The sequence below is a fragment of the Gastrolobium bilobum genome, unplaced genomic scaffold (assembly GCF_033153095.1).
Source record: "Gastrolobium bilobum isolate Gb01-03AN ecotype WA unplaced genomic scaffold, APGP_CSIRO_Gbil_v1 utg2743, whole genome shotgun sequence".
In the NCBI taxonomy this organism is placed as follows: Eukaryota; Viridiplantae; Streptophyta; class Magnoliopsida; order Fabales; family Fabaceae; genus Gastrolobium; species Gastrolobium bilobum.
The window spans coordinates 24,347-48,589 of NW_026897046.1; positions in this window are offsets into that span (position 1 = coordinate 24,347).

The following is a 24,243-nucleotide window of genomic DNA, read 5'->3' on the forward strand; positions in this document are numbered from 1 at the left end:
TATGTTAGGGGTGGAAGCAACAAGGAGAAAAACAATCCAGCTAACTACTCAGAATAAAATGGCAAATGTCTAAAATGCAGACAACCAAATATAAATAATGTAGAAGAAGAAGAACAAGGTTGATACAAAGGGAAGTGGAAAATACCTGAAGATGAAAAAGGTGAAATCCCAGAATATGCAGAAAAACACTTGCGGATGCTAACGCTCAGAGGAATTAGGGTAAGGAACTTCTTCAAAACGAGCAAAGTAAAAAATGAAAGAAAAGGAAGAAGCTGGTTTTTATAGGTGCAAATGTAATGTAACTGCAGTAATCGTGGAAGGCACAGATCAGGGGTACCACTGTCTTCACACAAATGGGTGGTAACCGCAACAGTCGTGGATGGAAAAAGTCAGGGGCAGCAGCGTCATTGCACTTAAAAAAGCAATGATTAGACGCCTGAAATGACGCTGCTAATAAATGTGCACGAAATGAGAAAACGACATAAAATGGCTGCAGCATGCTAACATATGTGCAAAGCAGCACATGTCAAAATGAAATGAGTGCTGATGAAAAATTGGCACGACAGATTAACGACACGTATACTCAACTGCGCTTAGCCGAGTTATACGATTGATGCTTGGGGGCATCTCGCCAGTTGGATCCTGTAACACCCCGTGTATACCCGGTTTGTTAACATATCATCGTATTAAGCTGCGCTTAATTAAAAATGCGAAATATCTTTTTTATTTTCAATTATGACGTCATTATACTTAGCCAAGTTGATTACTTAATCAATTTCATAAAATATCGCCTGTATGTAAATTGTAAAAAGACATCTAACTGGAATACCTCAATATATAGATAAAGTGAGTATCTAAGTCACGGTATTACAACACGTAATCCGGACAATATCCTGATACATTATTACAACTCCAAATAAAACAACACATAATCAAGTCTAAGTGGCATGGACAATGCCCATGCTCACCAAATCAACAGCATAACCAACAAAGTCTCAACATATAAATCCATAAACTGAAGCTAAAAGCATAAGACAGTAAATAGGATCCAATATCCAATCATAACAGCATATCAGCATAAGCAGCATAAACATGCAACATCTATCAGCTAAGCTCTGGCCTCCTGCCACTAGAGGTCTCAACCCCCGCATTACTTGAACCTGAAATAAGCATTCCCCAAACGTGGGGTGAGATCTCTAAACCAGAAATCTCAGTAAGATAAGGGGTCCTCAAGGATCTTCCACCCCAAGCGCACTTACATGTGCAATATAAGTTCCAAAAGCAGTAATTCAACATAAGTTCCAAAACTCAATGCAGTGCAACAGATATTCATGCCATGCGTGTCAATACTATTCTACTGGCCAGAGAAATGTAGGAATACGTCTATTACCCACACGTAGTACAAGGAACACCGCTTGCACCTCACCTACAACCTCACCATCTTGTATGTACCACACACTCAGGCTTACCGTATAGGTGGAACACCACAAGCATATCATCAAGGCACTAGCATATAACAGCTCAATAGCATTTCCAAAACATCAAAAGCATGTAACACAACATGCATTTAACCATACCCCCATGGGACATGGTGGAACCACAACATGGCTAACCCGAGGACACGAAAGCTTACCTCTTAAGCTAACTATCCAATCCAAGAGTCCACAGCTCAAGTCCAACGCACAACAGATCACAATCTGATTTAGGACCAGCAAGCATATCAACATTCATAGCTTATAAGCATTAACATAAAGACTACGTTTTTCCTTTACATTTTACGTCTTAAGGCTTCACACAAAGCCATAAGCCCTAATCACATGATTCTAACTTACTTACTTATTACAGAAGTCCCCTTGGACCAAACATGGGTCCACAAACCCAAAATAGCATTCTGTATGAACAGTGTCATCACTGTCCACGAAAACCCAGAATATCTGGATATTCCTCAGGGGCATATCTGGATATCAATATCCGAATATCTCTCTTGAAATATCCGGATATTCAGAACCCCATATCCGGATATCAATATCCGGATATTTCCAACCAAATATCCGGATATTTTGCGACAGAACTCAGATTCTGCATTTTGCGAGATACCACTCCAAAGGTTGGGTTTTTAACCCATTCCAATGTCCAAGCATCCATTTTTAGATATATACAAGTTCATATACGTGTTGGTTACTTCATTTTAACATATTACATGCCAAGACATCAACTTTAACCCAAAAACTCAAGATCAAAGGTAGAACCACTTACCCAACACTCAAAACAGAGGAGGAAGTGCTCTTGGAGCTCACCAACTAGCTCCAAATACTCAGGCTAAGATGGTGCACGAAAATGGTACATAAGATGAGTTCTTTCTCCACAAAGAAAACTTCTTGAAGCTTCACAAGCCAAGAAGACAACTCACACAACTCAACACAAGAACTCAGCCCCTCAACACCTCACAATGCAGAGACAAAACTCAGAAAGCACACTTCTTTCTCCCTCCTAAAGCACTCACCTAAATGTTTACTCACAAAAGAGAAGAAACCAAGAAGAAAGGAAGCTCCTTGGCTCACAAAAATGGAGGAGAAGGTGAAGGTGGCAAGGTTGACTTCAAGGACTCAGAAAAACCAACGAATGAGGCTAAAAACATAACCTAGGATCATGTGCCCACCACTTATATAACCACTTAACAATATAACACACAATATTAACTTTAATTACTACGGTTAGTATTTTAATCCCAAACTCAGGATTCTTAACCTACTCAATTTTACAAGAATTATCATATTTTTCTTATAATTTTTGGAGCACTTTTCCGGTACGCGCTTTTCATAGCCAGTACCAGTTTCTGGCACCAGTTCTCATTATTTTAACTTGAAACTCGTTTTACAAGTCCTACATATTATTCTAGTAATTATCATGCACTTATTATAATTTTCCGGGATACTTTTTCGGTACGCATTTATACCGACTAGCAGAACCGGTATCTGCACTTTTCTTCCGAAAAGCGACTTTCAGCATTCTTAATCACTTATCATAATTATTAAAGCCTCTTAATAATTCTTAGGGTCAATTATGGAATCATTTCCTAATTATCACATAATTAATTAATTAATTACCTTAATTAACGGTGCGGGTTCTTACAGATCCCAACTGCTCAAGCACATTCGTTACCTGGTTAACAATACAGAATATCTTGCCGGGCTCATGCATAACCCGTCAACCAACTAACTAGGGAAAATTGCTCCCGGTCCCAAAACAAAGTTATAAACTCAGCGTGTGCGTAAGGAACAGCGCTTGAGGGGCAACTTCCCAGTTGCATCCGTTGGATGCCAATTGCTCAAGCTCACCCCCGATACAGAAAAATGGATATGAGAAATATCTCACCGGGATGATGTTCAACCCGTCGACATAAGGGGCAAAGGATGGCCCGATGGAAAAAATGAAAAATGACAAAATATAAGGAGCATGCATACAAAAAGTAGTTCATAAAATCTCAAAACGCTCCCAACTCGACAAAGAACCTAGAGCCAAAAAACGACAAGGTTCACCCCGGCTACCCGAACACCTAGGTAGCCTGACTGAGGGGCAACTGTTATGGACCCATATAAGGGGCCCATTGAATGACAGGCCCAATAAGGGGCAATCTAAGATTCTAATCAAGTATGATTACAGATAGAATCCATCAAGGATACTAATCCTAATACGACAGCGTAGCAGACAGTCCAGAGCCCTCATCAGAGGCACTAAAGGCCCACATCACATTACCCACAGGTAACTCCTATAAATAATAGGTAAACCCTAAAGGTACGTAAGCTCTCTCTCTTACTGTTATGCTGTCACTGTACGCACACACACACCCCCTTTGGCTAACGCCGTCAGTAGTCTATTGTGCACAGTGATATGCTTGACTCAAGGGTATCTCTTCCATAGATACCTTGGAGAGGGCACTAGATCCAAGATCAACATACCAGTTCATTGGGCTGGACACCTCTGTCTCCAAGACAGAACAAGTACCAAACAAGAATGAGCAAAATTGGAATTTGGAAACAACCATATTGCAGTGCCATAGTTATGTTGGGAAAACTTGGTTCCCTCAGATCGGCTTATGGGCCTTTGTGCGGAAGTCAATCAACAAGATCCTGATCTCGGATCTCGGCAATACCTCGGCCTGAACTTCACCAGGTCGGGCAGCACAGCGGAAATATCAAAACGATAAACAGGAGAGAGAGAAGAAGAACACAACCAGATTTAACGTGGGAAAACCTTCTCCAATGAAGAAGTAAAAACCCACGAGACCTAGTCCAGATCAGAAATCAACTATGAAAATAATGGTTACAAATAATCAAATACACCAATGTGGTGGTTAACTCAACCTCTCCAACAATGGTGATAATCAAACTACCCTAGAGATGTTTCACTCAAACTCTCTCTAGAGATCTCTCAAATGCAAAGCATAAAGCTTTGCTCAAACAATCAAATAATTCTCTCAAATTTGTTCTCTCAAATCTAACCTAGCCTCCACCCTCAACTAATGAGTATATATAGAGGAGGTGGAAATTAGGGTTAGGGTTTTTAGGAAACCCCTCAAATGGGCTTGGGCTTAGCATTAAAGGAGGAAGCCCAACAAATCTCCCCCTCCGACTTCAATGCGTCGGCTTCAGCATCAATCTGGCTCCTTCACAGCAGTCTTCAAATTTTCTTGCTAGAACTGGCTTCGTCATCATGTTGGACCAATTTTGGACAGTGTGCACCTTGACGAGTTCGAGCTCACCACCTTCCACCACATCCCTGATACAGTGATACCTCACATCAATATGTTTAGTGCGGGAGTGATAGGTAGAATTCTTCGCAAGATGGATTGCGCTTTGATTGTCACAACCCAGCTCGTACTTGTCTTGATCATGACCAAGTTCCATGAGGAACTTCTTCATCCACAGCATCTCTTTGCTTGCCTCAGTAGCGGCAATTTACTCAGCCTCAGTTGTCGATAGTGCAACACATTTCTGAAGTCTTGATTGCCAAGAGACATCTCCTCCGGCAAATCTCATCAAATATCCTGTAGTCGACTTTCTCGAGTCGGCGTCTCCCCCTAAATCAGAATCTGAGTAGCCTTGCAACTCGGTTTTGCCTTCTCCAAATCGGAGACATAAGTCGGTCGTACCTCGGAGGTACTTGAAGATCCACTTCACTGCTTCCCGGTGCTCTTTGTCGGGGTTTGACAAATACCGGCTTACCATTCCAACAGCATACGCCAAGTCGGGTCTAGTGCAAACCATTGCATACATCAAGCTTCCGACAACGGATTGGTAAGGGACCTTCATCATCTCATCTTTGTCTTCATCAGATCTCGGACATTGCTTCTGGTTCAGCTTTATGTGTCCGGCTAGGGGGGTGCTCACTGTTTTGGCTTTGTCCATGCTGAATCTCTACAGAATCTTCTAAATATATTTCTCTTGACTTAGCCATAATAGCTTCTTCTGTCTATCTTGGATAATTTTGATTCCGAGAATCTGCTTTGCAGGGCCGAGGTCCTTCATTGCGAAGGACGAGCTCAACGCCTTTTTCAGGGCAGCTATCCTCGATTTGTCTTTCCCTACAATAAGTATGTCGTCAACATATAACAACAAAATCAGAAAATCTCCAGCCTCATACCTCTTCACAAATACGCAGTGGTCGGCTTCAGTCTTCTCAAACTTATGATCAGTCATGAATGATTCAAATTTCTTGTACCACTGCTGAGGTGCTTGCTTCAAGCCATAGAGGCTCTTCTTCAATCGACATACCAAGTCTTCTTGGTCTGGAGCTTGGAATCCTTCAGGTTGCTCCATATATATCTCTTCTTCTAAATCACCGTGAAGAAATGCCGTCTTCACGTCCATTTGTTCTACCTCGAGGTCCATCGAAGCCGCCATGGCTAACACGGTTCGGACCGAGGTCATTTTCACCACAGGAGAAAAAATCTCCTCAAAGTCAACTCCTTTCTTCTGATTGCAGCCTTTCACTACAATCCGGGCTTTGTATCTCGGCTTTTTCCCGTTCTCTTCATTCTTAATCTTGTAGACCCATTTGTTTTTCAGAGCTCGTCTTCCTTTAGGCAACTCGGTCAGCTCATAAGTCTGATTCTCGTGCAGAGACTTCATCTCGTCTTGCATTGCCTTTTCCCATTCTTCTTTCTCTGAGCTCATCACAACCTCATCATAACTCTGAGGCTCACCGTCTTCAGCAACAACGGTGTATTCATCAGATGGGTATCTCGTAGAGGGTATTCTTTCTCGAGTTGGATATCTCGGCTGTTCTTTAGCTTGAGAACCCGGTTCATCATTCTCATCCCGGATCTCATCCTCAACTCGGACCTCAATGTCTTGGTCATCTTCAGCTTGTTGCTGATCATCATTTTCTTCATTTTCTTGAGTTTCTCCCCCTGCTTCAGCTCGGACAGGAGGGATGGGTTCTTCACGTCTGACAGTAACCCGGACTTTGGGCTTCGAGATGTCATGAATGTTCTCATGCTCATGAAAGATCACATCTCGGCTTCTCACGATCTTCTTATTGACTGGATCCCAAAGTCGGAACCCGAACTCACATCTCGGCGAACCAAGATAGATGCATTCTTTTGTCTTTGCATCAAGTTTGGCCTTTTCATCTTTAGGGATATGCACGAAAGCTCGGCATCCAAACACTTTCAGTTGATTATAGGCCGCTTTCTGACCTGTCCAGACTTCTTCTGGAATTTCTCCTTCAAGTGGCCGTGATGGTGAGAGGTTGATCAAGTCAACAGCTGTTTTGACGGCTTCTCCCCAGAAAGATTTCGGTAACCCGGCATTGGATAACATGCTTCGTACCTTCTCTTCAATAGTTCTGTTCATCCTCTCAGCCAGTCCATTCAACTGTGGAGTCTTGGGGGGCGTCTTCTCAAGTCGAATACCGGCCGCTCTGCAGTATGCATCAAAAGGGCCACAATACTCACCACCATTATTTGATCGGACCACCTTCAATTTCTTGCCAGTCTCCCTTTCAACCATCGCATGGAATTCTTTAAAGGATTGGAGTACCTGGTCTTTAGACTTCAACAAATATACCCACACTTTGCGGGAATGGTCATCAATAAATGAAACAAAGTACTGAGCTCCTCCAAGAGATCTTTCCGACATGGAGCAGACATCAGTATGGACGAGGTCAAGAATATACCTGCGTCGTCTTGGTTGATCCGGTCTCATAAAAGAAACTCGGTGCTGCTTTCCAGCTAGGCAGTGCGTGCAACTCTCCAACGCTTGGCCTTTCAACCCGGTCAATAAACTTTTCTTGTTCAGAATCTGGAGTCCTTTCTCGCTCATATGGCCGAGGCGCTTGTACCATAGCTCCAAGCTAGGTTCATCTCGAACAGAATTGGCTTCTCCGCCATTAATCTTTCCTTGCATCACGTACAAGGAGCCTTCCTTCTTACCTCGGGCCACGACCAAGTTTCCCTTGGTCAGCTTCCATCTAACACTACCGAAGTAGTTCACTAACCCGGCATCGTCAAGCTTGCCTACCGAGATTAGGTTCAAACGCATGTCAGGAACATGCCTCACATCCTTCAACACAAGTCAGCACCCGACATCCGTGGTCAAAGTTACATCACCGACACCAACAATCTTGCTGGTCACTTGATTTCCCATCTTCGCGACTCCAAAATCACCACCTCGATAAGAGGAGAAAAAACCTTTGTGTGGAGTAACGTGGAAGGAGGCACCAGAGTCAACAATCCAGGTGCAGTCATCATAAGAAACATTCATATAATTATCCTCACCTAGGAGGAATATCTCGGCATCAGGGTTTGCAGCCACCGCAGTGGTGCTCTTGTCTTCCCTCTTCTTGGGAATAATCTGATCCGGCTTCACAGAGCCGTTCTTCTCATCATTCTGCAAGGTCCAGCAGTCTGGCTTCTTATGGCCTGTCTTTCCACAGTAAAAGCATTTCAACTCATATTTCGGCTTTGACCGACCTCTGGACTTGTCTCATCTGTCACGACCTCTACCTCGGCTTTTGCTTCTACCGCGGGAGTCAGATTTCCCTTTGTTCTCAGCAACGTTGGCCTCAGACGTACTCGAAGTACCTCGTTCTCTTCTCCTGGATTCTTCGCCCAGGAGGTTGTCTGTCATGACATCCATCTTCAATTTTCCATCTGGAGTCGAGTTATTCAGGGTCACCACCAGAGTATCCTAACTTTCTGGCAGCGAGCTCAACAGCAGCAATTCTTCATCAATTTTCATATCAGCCTTTGACAACTGATTCACAATACCTTTGTAGGTGTTCTATCATGCTCATGCCGTCCTTGTATTCAAGCTTAACAAGTCGGCGAACCAGGTGTGCTTTGTTCCTGGGAGTCTTCTTCTGAATCATGGACTCTAACTTCGTCCACAACTCATACGCGTTCGTGAATTCGGACACGTGCTCAAAGAGGCTTTTATCAATATATTTCCTGATCGTGGCTACCGCCTTCCGACTCAGGATCTCCCACTCCTTATCAGTTTTGTCTGCCGGTCTCTCATCAAGGATAATGGGCTCATGCAGATCTTTGCAGTAGAGATGATCTTCCATCATCGGTCTCCAATAAGTGAAGTTGTCTGCGGTCAACTTGAACATATCTCCATCATGAGTTATGCCACTGGTCTCCATCTCGTCTCCCTCAGAACCCGTCGAACTCGGGCTCTGATACCACTGTTGGGAAAACTCGGTTCCCTCAGATCGGCTCAGGGGCCTTTGTGCGGAAGTCAATCAACAAGATCCTGATCTCGGATCTCGGCAATACCTCGGCATGAACTTCACCAGGTCGGGCAGCGCAGCGGAAATATCAAAACGAAAAACAGGAGAGAGAGAGAAGAAGAACACAACCAGATTTAACGTGGGAAAACATTCTCCAATGAAGAAGTAAAAACCCACGGGACCTAGTCCAGATCAGAAATCCACTATGAAAATAATGGTTACAAATAATCAAATACACCAATGTGGTGGTTAACTCAACCTCTCCAACAATGGTGAAATCAAACTACCCTAGAGATGTTTCACTCAAACTCTCTCTAGAGATCTCTCAAATGCAAAGCATAAAGCTTTGCTCAAACAATCAAATAATTCTCTCAAATTTGTTATCTCAAATCTGACCTAGCCTCCACCCTCAACTAATGAGTATATATAGAGGAGGTGGAAATTAGGGTTAGGGTTTTTAGGAAACCCCTCAAATAGGCTTGGGCTTAGCATTGAAGGAGGAAGCCCAACAAGTTAATGGAATTACGATAAAGTTTATACAACAACATCAAAGATACCATTGCATTAAGAATGTAATTTTCAAATTAAATCCTAGTAATTCTCCACAGGTTACTGCTTCCTGTATGACAATCTCCAACAAGACCACACCTAATATGCATTAGAATAATCCCCTTCTAGTAGTGAAAAGTTGCCGTCATGGTTATTTGTGCAAGTTTCTACTTGACATTTTGTCGAACAGTCAGAGGGTGCATGCATCAAGAATTTTGAAGTTACCATTAGAAGGCCAAGAAAAGCTTCAACACGAAACGAGTTTTCCTTATGCAAATCTTTGAACCCCTTTCTAGCCAATTCATGCTTACCTTTTATTCTTTATAAGAGTTTGTGAACAAACTTGTCCCATTTTATTTTATTTATGTTAATGGATGTGGAAAAGCATGACAGATCTTTCCTTTGTTGACTTAAATACTACTAATTACGAACGAAAATTGGTAAACGTTCCCATAGTAATTTATGCACTTACGCAAAAGCCACTCTTTTAGAATAACAATGTTAAAAAATTTTAGGCTCACATACTTTGATGTAATTTTCTAAAAAGTACCTTGATCTACCTTGTACACACCCATGATGTTTTGATTAATGTGCATTTTAAGTTCACAAATATCTTTTTGTTTAATCTTTATGGCAATCATACTTTCATATATGCTGTAAAAAAATTTCTTTTGCAACGCACATATACATAAGATTTTGGCATTTTTTTAATAAAAAAATCAATAAATTCCATTTTTTTTATCTATTATAATTTATTTTTATTTTTATTTTTGCAGCACTTGCAGAAAAACAAACCCAATTTTTATAGGATTAGATATTTTTTTCTCATCTTTATATATACAAAAACCAACGAAATGACAGCCAATGTCATGTTGCTATGGTAGCATGTTGCATGTCCTATTAACTTTTGTGTTAAAATAATGACTTGTGGGTAACTTATCTTCTGCTCCACCGATAATCACACGATATTGCCTTTTTTATGAATTGACTGATTCTCTAAACATTACTCTACTTTTTTTTTTTTTTTTTTTTGTAAACTAAAAATTACTCTACTTATAACTTCATTGGATTTCTCATATTCGACCTTACGTCCTTATCTTAGGATTGATGAGATGAGAAAAACAAATTACATGGAATAGTTAAAACAATTACTTTCAAATTCTCGATGTTACTTATCCACTTCTATTTTGTTTTGGGAAAAAAGTTTCTGATGTTACTTTAGACAACTTTGCCTAATGTTCATCGAAACGACGTCGTTTTGGGGTTGAAAAATTAAAAAAATATAATGATAAAGACTATTATAACCCTGAAATAAATTAAAATTACAAAAACACCATGATTTTCGTCCCAAAACAACGTCGTTTCGATGAACATTAGATAAAGTTATCTAAAATAACTTTAGAAAAAACAAACCCATTTGTTTTTTACTTATAAATCTCAATCAAACTCAAAGAAAATTAAAAGTAGCTTGCCGTGAAATATCGTTCAACCACAAAAAATAAAATTAAAGCCCTTGAGGAACATGCAAGATGTGATGGATTGGTTTGAGAGTTGACCAATTCAAAATTCAAATAAAGCAGGAATTTAACACTAGATGAACCATTAATAAATAAATTTTATTTTAGGGTTTTTTTTTTCCAAGTCAATGTATATAAGTTATCTACATTGAGCCAAAAATGACCTCATTTTGGGACAAAAATAAAGATATTTTTGTAATTATAATTTATTTTAGGATTATAATAGTCTTTCTCATTGTAATTTTAAAATTTTTCAACTCAAAATGATGTCCTTTTGGGAGTGAATATAGATAACTTATTTACATTCACTGTAGAAATATTAAAGCCTTTATTTTAATATGAGATTATTTCTACATGAAATATTTTTGTCTACAAAGGTTTTATGTGACATTAATTTAATCCGCCAAACAAAGTGAATATTAATTTAATTCTTCAATTATTAAAAAAAGTAAAAAAATCACCTTTTGTGGGTGATCGTGAAACTATTCTTAATATAACTTCTAATTCAGGAATTAAATTAGTGGCACTTTTTATTATCAAAGAACTAAAATAATGTTAATTTTTTTCCAGAGCTCTAAAAACAAAAACAAACGAAACAAAGATAGAACACCAAAACAGAAACAAAAGCTACTAGATTATCAGAGCTCGCGGTCTTCCCACTCCAGTAAGATCAGCCAGATAAATAACGTGAATGCCAGCTGGTGGTTCTTCACAAAAAAGATATTGCACAGCCTCATCATGTTCCAAGATAAAATTTGCCATCCAATTCGCACAAACATTTCCTTCCCTGAACGTGTGATTGAAACTAACCTACCAATCTTTCTGAATCCATGCTCGTATACGAGAAATCAACTGACTCTCATAAGCTGCTGCACCCTGGGAGGTGAGCACAGTGATAACACAAGTTGAATCTCTTTCAATTATAACATTACGGTGACCAGAATTTCAAGCTAATTCCAGCCCGCGAAGCACACCCCACACCTCTGCTCTAAAAGAACTACAAATCTCAAGTCTATAAGCAAATCCACACAGCCATCTCCCTTGAGAATCTCTCATAACCCACTACAAGCAGCTATGCCAAGAGCTCTATGATCTGCACCATCTGTGTTAACCTTAACAAATCCCAAAGAAGGAAATTGCCAAGAAATGTCAACATACACCTTTCTGCGTACAGCTGAATGCTCATTCCCTTTCCCCACAGCCATCTCAACATCATGAACAAGCTTTTGAATTAGAACTTCTCTCGACCTGAAAGGAGGGATACTAGTGCCATGCATCTTCTCATTTCTCCATTGCCACACTTTCCAGCAAGTCAAGAAAAACAAAGAAATATCAATTGTCACAATTATATTTTTTGAAAGCCACTCATCCAAACCTTGCTGATAAAAATCAAAATTTCAATCAATGGAAACCAGACTTAACCAAAGCTGTTTCGTCTCCAAACAATCCCTCAAAGCATGCAACATTGTCTCACAGTCAGAGTTACAAATGGGGCACATATCATTCCTCCCAGACCATTGGGCAACTTTATTCATAGTTAATAACCTTTGATGAACCACTTTCCACATAAAAATTTTGACTTTTTGTGGCCCCTTCCATCCCCAGATATTTTTTCAAATTTTTGATCCATTCCCTCCACCTCTCAGCTCACTAAGAGAATTATAAAGAGCCTTTACAGATACCTCACTTTCTCCCAAAAGGTCCCACATCTTTCTGTCAGTGCCACCAAGACTATTCGGAGGCAACATATTCCTATATACATTAATTATATTTTCCGGAAGCCAGCATTTTAACTCCACATAGTCCCACTCCTCTTCCACTATTATCATATCACCCACCTTCTTGTTTGTATATATATATTTTGATCCCAATTATATGCAACTTCTTGCAGAGATGATTGAGGCGTTAACCATCTATGCTGCCAAAAATTAATTTCCCTTCCATCTCCAAGAACCCCAGATGAGACAACAATCCAATTCCTCCCCAATCCTACACATGTTTTTTTTTCAAAAATTTGAATAACCATTATTCACTGTAAAAGGACCATTCCGGGTACTCCTTGCTTCATATTTAACATGAAGCACTTTAACCCAAAGCTGATTAGATCCAACGTGATTACTCCAAGCTCTCTTAGTAATAAAAGCATCATTCATTAATTTCAGTCTCTTCAACCCCAACCCACCACAACACTTAGGACGCGAAACACATTCCCTTGAGAAACTACCAAATTGATGTCATTTTTTATTATCGATCGAGAAATTAAATTAATATCAATTTTCTTTATAAAATTAAATTGATGTCAGAAGACACTGATATCTTTATGGAACTAAAATATATGTTTATTGTTAAATTAACCTACACAAAACTAAAATTGTAAAAAATCTCTTAAGCTGAGACGCAGAGATCGAAAAATGGAGAAAAAAGACTAGTTTAGAGTTTAGGTGTGTTCGACCCTATTTTCTTTCTCGTAGAATTCTGTTCTGTCTTAGATACAAAGATGTCTAATCCAATAGAGCTAGTATATTGCTTTTAGATTTTGGTGCTCTCTCTAAGGTTCTATGGATTAGATGCCCTTGAGTCAAGCAGATCACTGCGCACAGAAGAACAATAATAGAGAGATCGTAATGTACCTGTAGGCTTTACCTCTTATTTACAGAGTTTACCTGTGGGTACTGGATTCTGAACCTTCAGTATTTTGGATGACAGCTGTAACACCCCGTATATATCCGGTAATGTTATCATACTATCGTATTAAGCTGCGCTTAATTAAAAATGCGGAATATCTTTTTCTTTTCAATTATGATGCCATTAATCATTACCCACTTGATTACTTAACCATTTTCAAAACATCTCCTGTATGTACATTGCAATAAACAGCTAACTGAAATACCTCATTAATTAAAATAACATAAGTATGTCTCTAGTCACGGAGCTACAACACGTAGACCGGACCAACTAGCAGTTTATACAACTCAACTCAAAAATACTAACAACATAGTGGCATGGACAACTCCATGCTCACCCAAATAAGGCAATAAAGCCCAACATCAGTCTCAACTCAAATAATCATAAATGACGGAAAACATAAACAACATCCAATCCAGTCATGCCAGCATAAAATGAACAGCATTAAACATCAACTAAGCTCTGGCTTCCTGCCACCAGAGGCATCAGTCCCCATACTACCTGAACCTGAAATAAGCATTCCGCAAACGTAGGGTGAGATCTCTAAACAAGCAATCTCAGTAAGGCAAGGGGTCCTCAAGGATCTTCCACCCCAAGCTCACTTACATGTGAAATATAAGTTCAAAAGCAGTTTATCATCATCAGTTCTAAAATAGTGCAATGCAGCAGATAATCATGTTATGTGTGTCAATTCTATTCTACTGGCCAGAGAAATGCAGGATTTATATACGTCTAATACCCACACATAGTGCAAGACGCCACTTGCATCCACCCCGGATCACCGTCTTGTATGACGCCATATACTCAGGCTTATCGTCAAGATGGAACAACACATGCATATTAAAAGCCATTACACATAAAGCTCAACAACATTTCAAATATTCGAAGCATGTAACACAGCATGCATATAACCATACCCCCATGGGACATGGTGGAACCACAACATGGCTAATCCGAGGACACGAAAGCTTACCTTGCAAGCTAACTATCCAATGCCAAGAGTCCACACAAGCTCAAGGCCCACAAACAGCACAATCACAATGTGCCCATACCATAATTAATCATCAATAATCATAGCTCAGATTACATTAAGTGATTAAGTCTTTCTTACTCATTATAACTCATTACATGCTGTTTCTGCAGGAAGTATTCGAATACTCCACGAGTAGTATTCGAATACTCCAGCTCTGCAGAAAGTATTCGAATACTCACAAGTATCCGAATACTTTTCCCCCCAGTATCCGAATACCTCAGTATCCGAATACCAAACCTCACTGTATTCGAATACCTTCCAGTATTCGAATACTTCTTCAAAGGTATCCGAATACTTTTCTTCCCAGAAAAGTATTCCAATACTCCTGCAAGGAGTATTCGACTACCATGAACAGGTATTCGAATACTACACGAAAAGTATTCGAATACTTCTTTAACATAATGCAAAAATTCGAGCCAACTTCTGCATAATCCCAAATTTAAGGATCCAAAAGCGATTGGGAGTCCAATGACTCCCTAAACAGATAACCACCAACATGTTATGAACCCAAAAACACATTCCTTTACTCAAATGGTTAAAATTCCTCTTTTTAATTGATTAAACAAGCTTTAGGCCTCAAAATGATACTTAGGTGATCATGGCTCACCTCAAGAGCTCTAAACTCCGAAAATGAAGCAGAAAGAAAGCCTCCAACACAGCACCCAAGTTCTGACTTCACAAGGCTACGAAAATACACTTCAAGCTTGACCCTTTATGCCAAAAGGTGGCTTCTTGAAGCTCAAGAAGCCAAGAACAAGCCTCACTCACACAAACTCAGACTAAACAGCCCCTAACACTCCCAACCAACAGCAAGCATATCCTCAGAAATGCTTCACAACTCACCACTAAGGTTACCCCACACACACTCAAGTGTTTAAGTGGCAAGAACAAGGAGAAAGGTGACACCTTTGGCTCACAAGAGGGAAGGGAGGTGAAGGTGGAAATAGGAGGCACAAGGCTGGAGAGGAATCAGAAACTCACGTAGACACATCACACATGGCCTAGGGTTTGGTGCAAAAGTCCTATATATAGACTCATTAACTCAAACCACACTCTATTAGAAAAAATAGCTATGCTTAGCATTTTAATCCCAAACTTAGGATTCTTAACCTACTCAATTTTACAAGAATTAACATATTTTTCTTATATTTTTCGGAGCATCTTTCCGGTACGCGTTTTTCATAGCCAGTACCAGTTTCTGGCACCAGTTCCCATTATTTTAACTTGAAACTCGTTTTACAAGTCCTACATGTTATTCTAGTAATTATCATGTACTTATTATAATTTTCCGGGATACTTTTTTGGTACGCATTTATACTGACTAGCAGAACCGGTATATGCACTTTTAGTCAGAAAAGCGACTTTCAGCATTATTACTCACTCACTACAATTATTAGAGTCTCATAATAATTATTGGGATCAATTATGGAATTATCTCATTAAACTCATAATTAACTGATTAATTTCCTTAATTAACGGTGCAGGTTCTTATAACAGCCCAAGCCCATATATTATACCGTCGTATTCCGATTAATATCGTTGATGAATATCCTTCCTTAACTATATCTGATTTATATTTGGATTGCCCCTTGTTGGGTTTATCAATGGATGAGCCTCATATATAAGTCCATAACAGATCCCATTTTTTAAATTTTAGTCTCTCATTTTTTTATTTTTTTAAATAAATCACATATATCCTTCGTGGGATGTAATATTGTTCGGGACAGATCCAGGATTAAGATTTTAAACCCCTCCCAAAAATGATACTCGGGGGACCAAACACATGCTCTCACCAACACATGTTTAATTCACATGCACCAATTGAACTACCAACATTTGGTTTTCTACCAAATTCTTAAAGAAGCAGCAATTCACAATAGTTGATCAAGATATAGCTAAGGAGATAAGACCTACTCTTGCCCTTGCCTAAGGCAAGGCAGGTGACAAAACTTGACTTTGCAAACTAAGCATTGGGCAATACACAGATATCTGTAACGTTGACAAAATGAAAAACAGTCATATAAAAACACGCACACATAAAGGGTGAGTGATTTAGTAATGCCATTGGGCCAAATAGAAAAGCATTGGCCATGATACTTGGTATGCAGTGACTCCTCCTACTCAATAATCAGGCTCCAGATAATAAAAAGGAAGATGTAGCATTGGGGAACTGATGATATAAACCAACCAAGGTACTGTCCCATTCAATATCATCTTACCAACAAGAAATTACGTCAAATCCATATAGGCAGGTTAAGTAATAAAATCCTTTCAATTATTGGATTAGAACAAGAAGCAGGGAAGTCACAATACTTGAATATGTTTTGATAGGCATAACAACCATTGACACTTGGGCTATGTTTGGATATCTAAGCATATGACAGGATAGTCACAAGCTCTGTTTGCAATTGAATGGAAAAGGATACGAAAGGATGGAATCGTTGTCTAGATATTTTATTATAGAATGAAATAAAGTTTCTATTTCATCATTTAAAAAGTGGATGGGACATTATCTGAACCATACTGGTGCGAGATAGTAGGCCCAAGAAGCCCAAAAGCCATTACCTAACAAAGAAGAGAATGCATTCATCAAACACAACTTAGCATCTCGCAATCACCTGACACATATGATTAGTAGCTCAGACAAAATGTTCACGTGACATCAGTTACTCAGAACAACTTGACCACAACATAAGCCAATGCCAAAGAGACAACACCTGTATATTGCGCGACATCTACAAGGGCAAGGGCTTAGACCAAATAGGAGCATCTCGCCCACAATATAGCCTAGCCTATTATAGCTTCCCTTCTCCACCAATTGAAGTTAATACTGTCACACAGAGGCGGCATAAGTAAGGTACCTTTCTACTATAAATACAGAGGCGTTAAGCTCAGGGATGATCACCTATCCATCAATACTTAAATACCTTGAACTTAAACTGACTTGAGTGTCGGAATGTCTTGCAGGTATATAGTCCAATTTCCTCAAGCAACCCAAACATTTCAACACCAACTCAAAGTATCTCGCCAACATCCCAAATATCTCGCAAAGTATAGCTCGACCTAGATCTTCACCAACAAGTACCATGTATGATCTAGCCCAATAGGTTTTGGACACATCAAAATGAAAAGAAGTTATTTTATTATAGTGGTTTCATACCCCCTTAAGATAAGGGATGAGACTTCCATTTCTTTTGGTGATGAGACATCACATCCCATCCCAATTCAAATAAATCACAAAATTGCATGAGATGAGATTTAAACCTATGACTAATTGCATTAATGGGTAGTCTTTAGCCAATTAACCTAATGACAATTTCAGTCAAATATTCACATGAATATTTATTAATTTGCCATTACATGTATTGATTTATGTCACTTTATACATGTAATATTAAGATGATTAATGTGAATGATTGATTGTTTAATATTATTGCTCATGATTGATTTCAATAATATAATAAAGAATATTTAGTGATCGATATAACTTAATTAATTAAAGCTTAGCCACAACAACTTTAATTATTTAAATTATATATTAAGAGCCTCTAGATTACCTAAAGAAGAAGACATTAATTGTAATTAGTCATATATAATATAACAGATATCATCTCACAAGAATTTCTATTATAATTTTGTATGATTAATTAGGATAAGTATTAAATTATATTTATTTGATTTGCCCACACAGATCAGAAAAATATAATTTGATAGTTTTATTATGATGTTTTATATGAATTTAATTGAATTAAAATTTCAACCCACAGACAAATTTTATATCGTTAAATTCACAATTATGTGAGCATGATTTCCATTGATAAAGCAGGATATATTATTTTGCCTCAAAATTTAATTATAAGCATTTATGTTGGCTTTTTGACCCTTTTGCCCCTAATTAAATAATTAATAACCAATTTGCCCCTCCCCCAGAACTATCCACCAATTTTTGGTGAATCCTCCCCTTCAGCTCATTGTACGTAGTGCCCCGTTTGATTTTCAACATTTTCGTTTTTCCTTCAAATTGAACACCATTGGGGCCTTCATAATGCTTTCCATCATAGTAAATCATGGTAACATACATGTTTGGACTTGAGCTCATCTTTCACACGAATTTTGGGGGTAGGAATCAGATTTTAGGGGTTAGGGTTCGGATTTGGGGGAAACAATTGAGAAATAAAGGAAAATGACAATGATTTCACAATTACTATGCCTTAGAGGTGGTGGGATGAAATGGAAGGGTGATTGGAAGGTTCACAGCTGACAAACAAGAGAAAGAGACCAAGAGAGGAGTTTTGATTTCGAATATAATGAAAATGAGACCAAGAGAGGTCTGGATATAGGGTTTTTCGCGATCTTTAGTCGACTAAATAATGTTCTTAGTCGACTAAAAGTGCAAACAATTTGGTATTTTCAGTTAGCTGTTTTATTGCAATTGCATACAGGCGATGTTTTGAAAATGATTAAGTAATCAAGTTGGTAATGATTAATGACATCATAATTGAAAAGAAAAAGATATTCCGCAATTTTTAATTAAGCGCAGCTTAATACGATAGTATGATAACATTACCGGATATATACGGGGTGTTACACTTAAAATATTAGAAATCAAAGGGAAAGAAATATGAGTTGTTGAGAAATAAGTTGGAAATTCAGGTTGAACTTCGGTTACCTTTCCCAACAGCCACTGAATGAAGGTTAATTATAGATTACTAAAAATTAATTCTCAAGTAATGGATCATTTGTTATTGATATTAATCTCTTAAAATCATTTTATCCTAAACAAACATTTACACATCTCTGTGCTAAATAAAGCAAGGACTCGTATATTTCCAGTCCAAAATTTACATGGTGGTTGTCCTCATCTCTGAGTGACAGCCCTTAAATGCTCTCACAATCAAGTCCATGTGTTTAATACATTTCCGGACTTAGTCACCTCTCAATGACTAATTCCTAAAATAATATCTACCATCAAGCCTTAATAACAGAATATTTAATTACAAGCACAATATTAAACAACTGGGAATCAAATTTTAACAAAAGCAATTAACAAACATCCATAACTGTGGTTCGGGCACCTACACCCAACCTTAAAAGGTTTAGCTCATACCCATAAGGGTTGAGCTACAAACAACAAATGAAATTAAAACTTACAGAAATTTAGAGTGCAGAAAAATAAAAGTACAACACGTGTCCTAATAACTGAAAAATGCTCAGTGCTGTACTGACATGCTTAAAGTCTAATAGAATTAAAACTCAGCACAGTACCAGAACTTCGAAATAAAACACTAAAAATCTTAAGAACAATACAGAAAACTAAAAGACCAAGAAGAAGACTCGAAGAGAGAGAGCCCTCACAATCATTATTTCTTCTCTTTTTATAGCCCTCCTCCTTTGCATGCACGGGCTTTTTCCTTAGACCTCAGCAAGCATCACGCGCTCCTTCCAACCGTACGATTTCTTTGCACAAACAGTTGCCACACTCCAAAAGTTGATTCAGCCCCCACTCCTAACAAACTTTAGCTCACCCAATCAGTTAATGGTTTTGTTTGGCATTTTCTGTATAAAGAAAAAGTGGCTAGGGTTGGATCGTTCACTTAAGGGACCGTGGGTGATGGTTAAAACTTGATGGCTAAACCAAAATCAAAGAACGGTCTGGTCTTTGTGGGTCAATTTGTGGAAGGTACTCAGGATAAACGGCTTGAGATGAGGGTTTGGCGGAGATGGGTTTGTTCGAATGGTGGGTGCTAGGGTTTCACAAGTCTCTCCCTTTTTCACGCTTCTGATTCTTTCTCTTTCTTACAATTTCTTTCTTTCTTTGCTTTTCTTCACTTGGGCTTCTGATTTGCTCTTCAAAAGTTCAGCCCATTCCTTGTCTTCTTTTCTTTGCGTGGATAGTGTCACAAATGGGCCTGAAAAATACAAGTATAAGCCCATTAGCTCTTAAATCAGAATCAATCAACTCAATGCATTTGGGGATAATATTATACACAAAATATTCGTTTCATTTACAATTTCATATTAAAACCACATGTTCCAAGTCACCTTTTATGGACTTATCACACCCCCAAACTTACATTGTTGCTTGTCCTCAAGTGGCATAAGAAATCAGCACCAGAATTTATCAGACTAACCACTCCACAACCAGGAAAATTTCTTTACATCACTCATTGCTACTCAGAATCAATAACAAACTAAAGCACTTCTCACTACAGTTCAACTTTCAACTTTTCAAGACTTTTCAATGATTCGACTTAACACACAGATTAGAGGAACAAGGGTGTGTACTTAGTTCAGCAATCAATCAATCACAAACCAGGCAGCTTGGTGATCCTTTTATTCCATAAACATACTCAGCAAACAGTGTGTGAAATTCAAATGCATGAGTATCTCAAAGGTTATAAAATAATGGCATCAGAGATCTTGAAATTTCATTACTTAACACAAAATGCATGCTTTTGCAACAGGAATTAGAGATGGCAACTTTTCACATCCTCACTTAATCAAAGAAATATTCGCTGAATGCTCAAAGGTCCTGTTTATCTCAATCCAACACTGGGAAAGATGTAGCATATGCTTGATAAGATGTTGTTGTCTCCTAAGTGACACACAGACCTAAGTTAAATCAAAGGGGCTTGCTTAGGTTGTAACTTGACTGAGGTGAAGGTGAGAAATTTGTGGGGAATTGGCTAATTTAATTGCAATGGAAAGGAAACACAATCATGAAGCATAATCAAACAATTCAATGGCTGCTACTTTGACTGCTATTTTTTTCTCCTTTTGAGAATCCCTTTTTCTTTTTTTCTTGCTTTTTTTTTATGACAACTTTTTCAAGGGCCAAATTTTTTTACATTAAAGCTTTCTCAAACCCTCAAAGTATTTTGCCAAATCTTTTTCTTTTCTTAGCAGTTTCTTACTTTCGCTTCTTATTGCAGCCAACAACATCTTGCTTCTTTTTCCATTTCCATCATAACTAAGAGGTGTGGTAGATTGTGGGACAGGATGAAATGTGGGTATGTGGAAAGAAAAGGCTAAAGGCTCAAAATTGGGTTTTCAATGGATGATGATCTAGGGATGGCTTTTTGGTTTGAAAGTGGTTAAACAAAACAACAAAGAAAATGCCCTCATCATTTTAAACTTAAACAAGTACAACACTTCATCAACTGAGCATTAAAGCAAGTTCTGCCTCACTAATCCAGTGAAGATCTCTCATCACAAAAAAAATATTTGGCTATGTAGGCTCAATGACTCACAGTGTTTGGTCAAGTCACCATCTCACATGCCTATTGTTACCACTTACACTCTGCATTAATCAATTAATCTTCTCAATCTCTCACTGCCATTACCCTTCAGCCATTAATCCACTCATGTCACTCTACATTCACACAGCTATCCTGAGTTCTTTTCTTTCTTCAAACTTTCAGCTGCCTAGTTATGACACAGACCACTTACTACTAAACACCATACATCCCTAAATTCACTCTCATACTCAAGCTTCCAGTTCACGAAACAGCAAACAAAAAAAACAAAAAAAAACCTAACAACCTGGTAGCTACTGAGTTCAACAAAACAGCAAAAGATCACAAATATTCATCAAACATCTAAACAGCAAAAGAAAAAAAAAATTAGAACAGCAAATGAGAGACAAACAACAGTGTAAGTTACACTCCTAATCTTGTCCGTTGATCCCACTTATATCTACGGACTCTAATTTTTTAGTAATGTGAGCTATTGGATACAAGTGGATCAATGGTTAAGGTTGAGTGTAAGACTTCTAACTCTTACACCGATGTAAAAATATCTTGCCCCATATATATATATATATATATATATATATATATATATAGTTTGTTATATGACTTATATTCTGAAGCATATAACGGAGTTTAACCACGACTAGTTAACTACGGTTAAAAATGTCCCTGTAAATTTCTGAAACGTCCGTAACATTCTCACTCATATAACTAGTTAACTATAGTTTGTAAGACTTCATTTTATGTTCTTGGCCCCTTTTAGTGGAAATTAGAGCTCGATCATGATCTTTAGGTTCCAGATTTTGGGATTTTGATATTTGATCGTGATTGAATCTTTGAATCGTGGTTATGCCTTAGGGTTTCATATGCTAGTTAGGAAAATGGTTTTTTATGCTTATCGTTGCAATTAGAGAGTGTTTATGTGATGGTTGCAGGAATGGGAATTGTAAATGTAATTTGCTTTTGTTTGAAGTGCTCTTATTCATTATTGCTACTGATTTTGGCTATTTTGCCACTTTAGACCTCTTCAATAGATTCTTTGAATGGTCAATTAAACCTTCTCTAATTGTGTTTTTCATGTATAGTTTGATTTCAAACACGCTTAGCTTAGTTTTGAGATGCAGATATACAGATCCTTATTATTCGCCTTCATAAATCTAAGTATATTTTCTTTGTGATTTAATTCTACTCTTTATACTTAAATCGTAGAAGTATATTATACGCCTCCAACTTTTGTGATTTAATTTCACTTTTGGTATAAGTGCATGCATATTTTAACAGGTGAAAAAAGGACATATATGCGGCGAAGATGCAGGGAATTAAGCTTGCCTTCTAGTAAGATAATTTAACTGGTCAAATCATGTGTCTATATGGGTTTAATCTTTGAATCAGTGTGTGAAGTTCTTACAAACCTTGTGAGGAAGTTATATCATGCTATTTAATTTGAAAGATTGGGTTGCTAGTTCAAGTGCACAGTGTTTTGGACAGTGATTTCGGTGCTTCATGTCTAGTAGAACAAGACCTATGTTGTGATTAGTTTAAGTTCATAACTAAGAAGTAAGAAGTATATGATGGTTTGTACTATTTTTAACTGATGAAATGACAGGTTCTTCCACTTCATTTTGTGCAAAATAGCATTTAAATTGCTTAACATTAACCATCTTATAGTTTAGTTTGCACTGAAATTATGATATTCAAGATCTGATGATATTCTGTTATGTACAGCAAAGGATAATCTTGTTTTCCTACAGAACTGGTTCTCTAAATTCCCAGAGTACAAAAACAATAACTTCTTTATCACAGGGGAGAGTTATGCAGGTAGTATCTTTGTGGTAAAATGATATTTTTTTCGTTTTGGAGCTGCTGTAGAGTAATTTGTACTAGTTTTCAGGTCATTATGTACCCCAACTTGCACAACTCATTGTTCAAACCAAGACCAAGTTCAATCTCAAAGGGATAGCTGTGAGTACAAAGATGGGGCATTTCTAATAGTTAAAGTATAAGAAAGATTTTGGTTAATTTGATAGCACAACTGGTTCATATGTTAGTTAATATTCGCAGATAGGAAATCCTTGATTGGAATTTAACACTGATTTCAACTCCAGAGCTGAATTTTTCTGGTCCCTGCAGGAAGCTATGTTAGTTAATATTCGCACAATCTTAATTCTCTTTTTCATCACTTGTCACCTGCAGCAAGAGGGAGAGAAGATAGACGTTTGTGTCGAAGATGAAACATTCACATACTTGAACAAGAAAGAAGTGCAGGAAGCTTTCCATGCTAAGCTTGTAGGGATCACCGCATGGTCAACTTGCAGCGAGTAAATTATATTGCCTAAAAGATGGCATAAAACAAATTGCACTCAAAGTGCTTGTTCATACCATTAATTCTCTCATTTTGTCTGAGGCTTACATTGGTTGTTGATCACTATTTCCCTTCTTTTTACAGGTTCTCAAATATGACATGCAGAATCTA